The following is a 10,372-nucleotide window of genomic DNA, read 5'->3' as shown; positions in this document are numbered from 1 at the left end:
TACAGAGTCACCAACAAGGCTGCCTGCTTTGAGTGGGAACCAGAGCGAGAGAAAGTTCTGCAGCAAGTTCAGGCTGTAGTACAAGATGCTCCATCACTTGGTCCTTCTGATCAAGCAGATTCAGTGATACTCAGAGTATCTGTGGCCAATAGTGATGCTGTACGGCATCCCAGCAAGCATCAACAGGAAAATCACAACGCAGACCTCTAAGATGCTGGAGCAAATCTATCCCCTTTTCTGCTGGTAAGTTATTCTCTTCTTGAGAAGGAGCTTCTGGCTTGCTATTAGGCCTTGGTAGAAACCGACCAATTAATAATGAGACAACAAGTGACCACGCAGCCTGAGTTTCCTATCACAAACTAGGTGTGGTCTTACCCGCCTAGCCAAAAACATTGGATGTGCACAGCATCAATCTATCATCAAATGGAAACGGTATATAAGAGACCAAGTTCAGGCACACTGGAAGGTACAAGTAAGTTGCGTGAGCAGGTGTTCCTTTGACACCAGCTTCTGTTGCACTGTCTCTTCTCCCTCAACCCAAATCTATGGCCTCAGGCGGTACTCTTTATAAACAACTAACGGAGGAAGAACAAACTAGTAGCTGGCTTATAGATGGGCCAGCACGATTTGCTGGAACCAACTGAAAGCAGATAACTATAGTACTATAGCCTCATTCGGAGGTAGGCCTAAAGGACAATGGTGAAGAAAAATGCTCCCAGTGGGCAGAACTTGGAGTAATGTATTTGGCTGTCCACTATGTGTGGAATTAGAGGTGACCAGAAGCTCAGATGTGTACTAATTCACGGGATGTTGCTAACGGTTTGGTGAGATGGTCAGGAATTTGGAAGGAATAAGACTGTAATATTGGTGACAATGAAGGTTGGGGAAGAAGTAGGTGGATGGACCTCTCAGAATGGGCACCGTCTGTGAAGATATCTATGTTTTAAGTGGATGTCCATCAAAGGGCATCTACCATAGAGAAGATTCTTACTAATCAGGTAGACAAAATTACATCCTCAGAGGATGTTCATCAGCCTCTCCTCCCAGCCATACCAGTGCTTGCTCAAATGGCCATGGTGGCCGGATAGAGGCTATGCATGGGCTCAACAACATAGACTTTCCCTTCTCAAGGCTGACCTGGCTACTGCTACTGCTCAGTGCTAAAACCAACACTATGTTTCCAATATGGTATCATTCCCCGGGGGACCAGCCTGCCATCTGGTGGCATGTTGATTATATTGGACTTCTTTCACCATGTCGGGGACAAAGATTTGTCCTCACTGGAACACACACATATTCAGGATATGGATTTGCCTTGCCTGCCCATGATGCTTCAGCTGGCACCACCATCTGTGGACTCACAGAATGCCCGATCCACCATTATGGCATTCCATACAGCGCTGCCTCAGGATCAAGGAACTCATTTCACAGCAAAAGAACTGCAGCAATGGGCTGCTCGTGGAATCAGTTGCTCTTACCATGCTACCATCACCCAGAAACCCCTGGCCTAATCAAAAGGTAGAAAGGTTTATTAAAGTTACACTACCAATGGATCAACAACACCCTGCAAGGATGGGGTTCTGTCTTACAGGATATAGTTTATGCTTTGAATTAGGGACCATTGTATAGTGCTGTTTTGCTCACAGCCAGAATACAAAGTCTAGGAACCATGATGTGGAAATAGGAACGTCTCCTTTCACTATTATACCCAATAACCCACTCACAGAAAATTTGTTTCCGGTACCAGCAACTTTAAGCTCTGCTGCCTTGGTGATCTTAGTCTCTAAGTGAGGGAATGCTTCTTCCACCAGGGGATACAACAATAGTTCCTCTGAACTGGAAGATGAAACTTACCTGGCAATTCTGGGCTCCATATGCCACTATACCAACAAATATAAGGAGTTAATCTTCTGGCTGGAGTGACTGATCCGGGTTACCAAGGGAAACTGGGTTGCCGCTACACGATAAAGGAGAACTATGTCTGAACACAGAGAATTCTCAGGATGTGGATTTGCCTTGCCTGCCCATGATGCTCAGGATTCTCTACAGTGTACCTTAGCACTTCCATGCCCAACAGTAAAGGTTAATGGAAAACTACAGCAACCAAAAAAAGGCAGGATGACTGAGGATTCAGACCCTTGGGATGAAAGGTAAGAGCCCAGAGCAGCTGAGGTTCTGGCCGAGGGCAAGGGAAATAGAATGGGTAGGGTAGTTGAAGAAAGAAACCATAGATATCAACTATGATCTTGTAATCAATTACAGAAATGAGGACGGTAGTAGCTCTGCATATTTTCTCTCTGCTTATTAAATGCATGCGCTTATTTGTATATACTAATCATTAACCTCTTTCTCAGCATTCTCTATTATTTTATACATGAGCTATTGGAGGTTGACTTCACCAATTTAGTCTTTAGATAGTAGAATATTCAGTGAGAACCCGACTAAATTTGAGGGGGAATTAACACACTCTGTGATGGATACAACGACTGTTGGAACTGTACATCTTCTCATTCTGGTGAAGAGCAAGAACTGCTTCCCTTGTAAGAGGGATAGATAGATTTGCTAGGTAGAAATGTACAGTTGTTTTGCTTTTGTAAGTGAGTTCAAATCCATGTAGAAGGGTGTGCGTGGAAGTTGCACTGCGTCAGTATTTAATTTATTGCCTCTCAGCTCTGAACGTATTGTTCAACATATTCTCTGTGGTGAACCACAGAGTTCCTTTAATCATGTCTCCTTTCAAGTGAGCACAATGCTAAGCTTTCTCAGTAGAGGGTGCTGGGGAGATACTGTAGGAGGAACCAGCTTCCTACAATTTCCTCAGTGGGCCCTGGGCCCAGAGTGGGGTTCCTCTGCGATCATGCAGACTTGTTCTGGCCACTCTCTCAATATGGAGACCTGAGGCCCACACAGGGAGCCAGCTGCTGGACTCCCTCAGCAAGCCACCTCAAGGTCTCCCTCGGCAAGGCCCCCTACCAGCCTACGTGTAGCTAACTCTCCAGACTCCCTTGGCAAGCCTCCTTTGTGGCCTGCATGCAGCCATCTGGTCCAGAGTGTTACACACCAAGCAGTTCCTTTTACCCACCCCGCACACCTTCTGCCCCATCCAGCATCCAAGCTTCCACTGCATGCCTACATCGCTGGTTGCTGATCACCTGCTCCTCCTCCTGCACTCCAGAGGGTGACCTATTTCTTACCCAGAAAATCCAAACCAGCTCTGGCCTGCCTAAACCAGCAACTTCTCTGCTGTCCAGTGGCCAACCCATACCTTCTCCAATGAGTTTGTCCTTCTTCTTATACTCTTCTAGGTTTAGCCTTCCTTGGGTGCTCTTTCTCAGCCCTAGGGTACCATAAAGGATTTCCTTATATCTTATAGTTACTCTCTTATTATACTAATAATTGTTTATATTAAGCTTCCCCTGTTTAACCTACAGTGTGGTTACTATCTCCTGATTGGACCCGGACTGCTACCAAAAAAGAAAAAAACTCCAAACCCACTGCTGTCAAGTCAATTTTGACTTATAGAAACCGTATAGGACTGTAAATATAGTACAGTACAGTATAGGCTGTAAATCTTTATGGATGCAGACTGCCAGATCTTTCTCCCGTGGAGTCGCTGGTGGTTTCTAACTGCCAACCTTTCAGTTAGCAGCCAAGCACTTTAACCACTGCGCCATCAGGGCTCCAGACTGCTACAAAGGTAGTAAAAAAACAAAATAAAATATATGCCTAGAAAATTTTAAATATTATTTAAAACAACATTCAAAATGTAAATTAAAGATTTTTTTAAAAATAAACAAAAAATTGGCTGTCACAATTACTGGATACAGCCAAGTTAGGGAAGCAGATCACCAAGTCTTTCTCCCATGGAGCCATTGGGTGGGTTCAAACTGCCAACCTTTTGGTTAGCAGCTGAACACTTAACCATTGCACTGCCAGGGCTAAATGCAAAAGATGTGATAGAATTATGAAATCACTGATTTGCAACAACTCGTGAATTAACTAATTCAGGCCAGGATCATCAATAGATGATGCCAGGTTCCGTTACCAACATTCAATTAACCACATTCAATTAACCAACATGGCACCCAATATATACATGGTCTCAAACAATTATGTATAGGTTACTTGTTATCACAAGAGGAATATACAACTTTATAATAGAGGGCTCAACTGTCACCATCTTAATCCAGTGATTAATCTTAACTAGTAAAATCAATTACTAATAATGAAACAAAAAAGTTGTATGTGAATTACAATATGAAATACACAGTGCATCACTTATGAAGTAAGCTTGCCAAAAATTTTAGTTCTAATCTAAGCATACCTTAGTAGATTAGGTTTACCATTCAGCAAATATTCCTTCTTCCATGAACTTGGCAATATGACTTGTCAATGGAATGCGGATGAAACAGCAATGTGGAAGTTCCCAGACTATGCCTTAAGGACCATCTCATATTTCCACTCACTCCTCTTGTGCTCCTATGATCTATTATGAGCAAGGCATGCCCCAGGTAGTCCTTACCCCTCCAGACTGGGTCTCAGGATCAACACATTAGGCAGAGCCATCCAGCAGACCTGCAACCTGAGCGAACAGACCCTTGCTGACCCACAGCCTGTGAATATGAGGAACAATGCTTGGGGTTATATGTCAATGAGATTCTGTTGATTCTGCTGATTCAGTGAGCCAACAACTGACTAACACACAAGACTTTAGACCTAAATTCCAGTTTACAAGAACTTCAGACACAGAGGGAAATGTAAAATGATACACAAAAAAACAATCAGACAAATGCTGAAGATGGGAATTCATGCAAGACAACTTGGTCCAGTTCAGTCTCTGCAAAAGGTAAATGTACTAAGATAAAAGGGGAAGAGCATACTAACTAAAAAAAAAAAAGACTTAAGAGACACTACAACTAAAAGTGACGTCGGAATCAACTCAACGGCAACAGGTAATGGTAACTAACGGGAACAACAAACACGATTGCTGTAATTTGCTTTTTAAAAACTTCAGCAAAAAGACGACACAAATATGGCAAAAGGTTAACAATAAAGACTAAGCAAATATGACAATGATATGTGTGTTATACTTTTTTCTCTTTTCCTGGGAATTAGAAAATTTTTAGTTCGGTGGAGAAAGTATTATGACGATAATAGTATTATGTACAATATTAATATTATGAGTTATCACCAAAACCATCACATCTTTCAAAAAAAATCTATAAATGTTATGCACCAAAATAACAGATAACAAGAAATCCCATATGATCATGCCAGAAAAGTCTGATGAAAATTCAACAACCCATTCCTGATGAAAAATAACCCTTAAAAAGTGAGTCAAGAAGGAAGTGTCCTTGACTTGATAAAGGGTATCAGCAAAATACAGCACACATCACACTTTATGGTAAAACAATAAAAGCATTCCCTTTACACTCAAGAACAAAATTAGGATACCTTCTATCACTGCCACTATTCACTCTTGTACTGGTAATCCTAGCTAGTGCAATCAGCACAAGGAAAAGTCTTAGGAGGTGTAAAGTCTGAAAAGAAAGAAGGGAAGAAGGAGGCATTTTTGCAGACAATATGGCTATCTTTGTAGAAAGCCAAGAAAATCAACTGATAAATTAGAACTGACCAGATAGTTTAGCAAGGTAACTGGGTACAAGCTCAACATATACAGGCAGTCCCTGCACTATGAATGAGTTCCGTTCCTAAGTGTGTCTTTAAGTCAAATTTGTACATTTAAGTCAGAACAGTCAGGTACAGTTCATATCTAACGTCAGTTAGTCAAATGTTTGTCTTAGTATATAGTGTACCTTTCTATGCATAAAAAACATTTAAAAAAACACCTACAGATACATTAAAACATCTTTAACATAGTAATAATACCGTAATAATAATAACGTTTTGATGTGCGTCACAAAGTAACTCCCTTTGTTATTACGAACCATTGTATGTACCTCGAATTTTTAATATGATCATGCCCAGAAGAAGCGGGGGTTACTTCGTAACTATGGGTTGTGTAAATCAGACCTTCGTAACCCAGGGACTGCCTGCAAAAATCAATGGCTTTCCTAAACATCAGCAAGAATCAATTAGGAAACGTAATAATGAAAAAGATATCATATACATGTAATATTCTAGGCATTTCAATTTAATCCAAATTAATTCATAAAGTCAATATAATCCCAATAGCACCTCCAATAAGAATAGTAAAATTTGATGAGAGAGAAAAGGAATAACACAACTTTGTAGCAGAATAATGAATGGTATAAAAATAAAGTTATAGAAAATTTTTATTGGCATGGGACTATACACATGGACCAATAGGAGAGAAGAGAGTTCAGAACAGCCCCAAATAGATGGTAATTTAGTATATGATAAAGGTGGCATTTCAAATCAGTGGGGGCTTGGGAAGAATGGATTATAATCACTGCTAGCAATTTAGAAAAAAGGGTATATATCCCTGCCTCATACCTTTCACAAAAATAAATTCCAGGTGGACTAAAGATCTCCATGTAAAAGACACGACTGTAATATTAGATACTCCGTACAGGGAAGGCCTTTTTAAATAAGACAGAATGTAAGAGTCATCAAGAAAAAGACCAATAAATTTTATATATCAAAATTTAACACGTGCATGAGAAACAACACCTAAAACAAAGTTAGAAGACAAATAACAGTTCTGGAAGAAAACAGTTGGAATATATGTAACAAATAAACGATTATAGTCCAGGATGTACTCAAAGAAAAAAACACCCACACACCTAAGCACTCACAGGAACTCCAAAAGAACAATTACATATCAACAGGAAAAAGGCAAACAACTCAGTGGGAAACAATGAGCAAAATTTACAAAGGGGAAACTTGCCAAAGAAAAAATGCAAATGCCAGTAAACATAGGCAAATATTCTTGACTTCACAAATAATTAGGGAGATGACAAAACAATAATGAGATCTTAATGCCATCACACGAGCAGTTATAATATCAGAAATTGATTAGTCTGTAGGGAAAAATGACTCTGCAGGCCACTTTGAAAGAAAACTTGACAGTTCTATTAAGCTGTAAAATGGAGATACCCAGCAATTCCACTTCTTGCATCTTCTCTAGAGAAACATCAACCCTAAGAGCAAACATTAGGAAACAACCTAAATGCTCACCAACAGGACAGTGTTCATTGAACAGTACTACAGTACTGGATGGGGACATGGCTGGTTCAGTTTGTATGACTGCGATTGGCTTTCTCGGAAAAAACAAAATATTAATCGCCCTAGTTATTTAATGGGGCCCTGGTGGCCCAGAGGTTAAGCGCTCTGGCTGCTAACCAAAAGGTTAGCAGTTCAAATCCACCAGCTGCTTCTTGGAAACCACATGTGGCAGTTCCACTCTGTCCTATAAGGTCTTGAGTTGGAATTGACAGCAATGGGTTTGGTTTTTTGGTTTCTTGGTATTTATTTAAAAACCATTAACACAGCAAAAGAAGCCTGTTAAAGTCTGAAGGGTAAAGGAGGAAGGGAGAAAGAATGGAAGGGAGACAGAAACGGACAGCTAGGAGAAACACGCAAAGAAGGCAGGGAGGAGACAGAAAAGCCCAGAGAAACACCCAAACCCCAGAGCACATCGACAGTAGGTACCACAGACTCAGAAGAGAAGAAGAAGGAATAGTTACTTCTCTCTTCCCACCATTCTAATTACCTGAGCTGCAAGGGTGTCTAAGATAAGCATTGCCTTCAAAAAGCAATTTGGCTGTTTCCAGTTTTCTACCAGCTCTTTACCTTTAACCTTAAATAATAATAATTCAGCTACACATTTGCACAGTGCACTGCCATTTTCAATGCATTTTCTCACCCACTGCCTTACTTAGTCCTCACTAGTCTTTCAAGTTAAGAGGCTGATCTTGTCATCTCCACACCACAGAAGAGGTGCTAAAGGCTGAGAGATCTTCTCTCTCTCACCTACAGTCTCACAGAGAAAAAGTCTGGACCCAGGAACCAAGGGATCTTCTCATAAAAATAACAACAAATGCAAAGTTTACTGAGTGCTTATCTGTGACAGTTGCGCGCCTTAAGCTTCAGTGTCCTCATCTGTAAAATGGGAATAACAGACGCTGACCTTGTCATTGTTATGATTAGAGATATATATGCAAAATGTCTATCTCAGTTCCTGGGACATAAACACTCTTGGTCCTCACAATGATTCTGTGATGCAGGAAAGGCAGCTGATAAAACCAAGTCTCAGACCATAGTGTTTCACACGAGTTCACACAGCTTACAGGATCCCTGTCTCCCAGCCCAGACCTCTTTCCTCATCGTTGTGCCCCTGCATACTTGGCTCATGATCTGCTCTTTGTGTGCAAATATCACTGAGCAAGCAAGTATCAGAAACAGAGGAGACTTTCAGCAATAACATTAGCATAATAGCAAGAGATCCCAACTGCCTGATAAGACTTTTTTTTAATATATTAAGATATTTAATATCTTTCTTAACTAAGATTTTCCTGCTTCCTCACATGATAATAAGGTCTTCTACCAACAATGCTGCCCAGGATCTGGGTCCTCAGAGTTTTTTATCTACCCCTAAACTCAACAAACCGAAGTAGGGATGGTGGGTCCTGGAATGGCAATAGACAAATGACAGGGAAGTACCACCCACTCAGGATGGGGTTAGCAGTGAAGGCTGTCAATCCCAGGAGAGCTGGGGAAATTTTCTTATGTCTTTTAAATCAGGACATTTTCTTCTACTAAAGACGACACAAACGAAAGAAACGCAATTGCTCTTAACACATCCACTTAGAGATGAAGGCAACCTGATGGCTGGTTCTCCCAGAGCCTACCTCTCATCTCCAACAGAGCTCGAAAACAGACATTCTAGGCCAAGCAAACAGATCACATTCACTTCCCTTGGTTCCCTTAAAAATAATAACACTCAGGCAAACATAAATAAGATATACAGTTCCTTAGACACAAATCCTAGAATATCAAACATATCTTAGTTTCATCCTCAATGCATCCTCACTGAAAACAAAGGAGATCATCCACATGCAATACCTGCAATTTGGGCAAGATTTGGGCAAGAGAGACATCTTTGAAGGTGATCTTGGAAGAACTGTGAAAAAGAAAAGCGATGACAAAAGACTGACCTCAGGAAAACACCAAGTAACTGTCCGTAAAAGAGTAAACTGATGACTGGGAAATCTGTACCTCAAACGTGAGTCTGGAATCAAGATTTCGGACTAGGAGGTGGAGCAAACACGGTGCTACAGACAGAAGCACCACGCCGTCCCTCCATAGCAAAGACCCTAAAAACTAAGTAAAACAGAGACAAACGTCAATCCTGGAACCCTAAGCATCAAATGAAGAGATAAAGAACTCAACCAAGCACTGAATGGAATAAGAAACTGACAGAGAACAGAGCGAGGAGAGATATGGAGTGGAGGTCCCCTCAGCTAATGTGGCACAGATTCGTCATCTTGGACTCCTCAGCCACCGAGATCTTCAGACAGGGAGTATGGGAAGGCAACTTCACAGTGCTCCCAGGAGGAGATAGAGCACCTGGTGACCAGCAATATATACTTTCCCCCCACCTCCCCACCATTCTTCCCCCTGCTTGGCCTCTGTTGCTTCCCAGCAGGCTGTGGTCACTGGGCCGGGCGGCGCTTCCTCCTTGCCACTTGGATTCACCTACTCACACCAGCGGCTCCTTCAGTGCCATTTTCTTGATGTTGTTGCTTTTTTTTTTTTTTTTTGGCTTCTTTTGGTTTTGGCTCTCTCTCTCTCACCTCCTCCCCTTCCTTTCTCTTGAACACCTGGCTCCACGTGCCATTTTCTTAACAGGCAGTGAAGTGCCGCTCAGCTGGGGAACCATTTCCCCAGTCTGTGCCACCATGCTGGTAGGATCCCTGGGGGCATTTTTTTTTTCTTGTTTGCTTTTTGTTTTTCTTCATTTCTTGGTTTCTCGTCTCTCTCTACTTTCCTTCTTTTCCTGTCTGCTGAATACCTGGCTCTTTGTGCCATCTCCACCCCTTCTAGATGGGCTGTGTAGGGCCTAGTAGCTTGGGACCCACTTCCCCAGTCTGCACCACCAAGCCAGTGGGCTCCCTTGGGGATCTGTTTTTGTTTTCTCAATTTCTTGTCTCTCTCTACCATCCTTCTGTTCTTTTCTCCTAAACACTTTGCACCATGTGCCATCTCTGCTCCTTCTACACTGGCTGTGCAGTGCCGTGCCACTGGAGAGCTACTTCCCCAGTCTGAGCAACCACACCAGTGGGCTCCCTTGGGGATTTTTTTTTTTTCTCTTTGCTCAATTTCATGGCTATCTACCATCCTTCCCTTCTTTTTTCCTGAACACCGGGAGATGTGTGCCATCTCTGCT

The sequence above is a fragment of the Trichechus manatus genome, unplaced genomic scaffold (genome assembly GCF_000243295.1).
Source record: "Trichechus manatus latirostris isolate Lorelei unplaced genomic scaffold, TriManLat1.0 scaffold00019, whole genome shotgun sequence".
Classification (NCBI taxonomy): domain Eukaryota; kingdom Metazoa; phylum Chordata; class Mammalia; order Sirenia; family Trichechidae; genus Trichechus; species Trichechus manatus.
Note: the sequence above shows the minus strand (reverse complement) of the source record.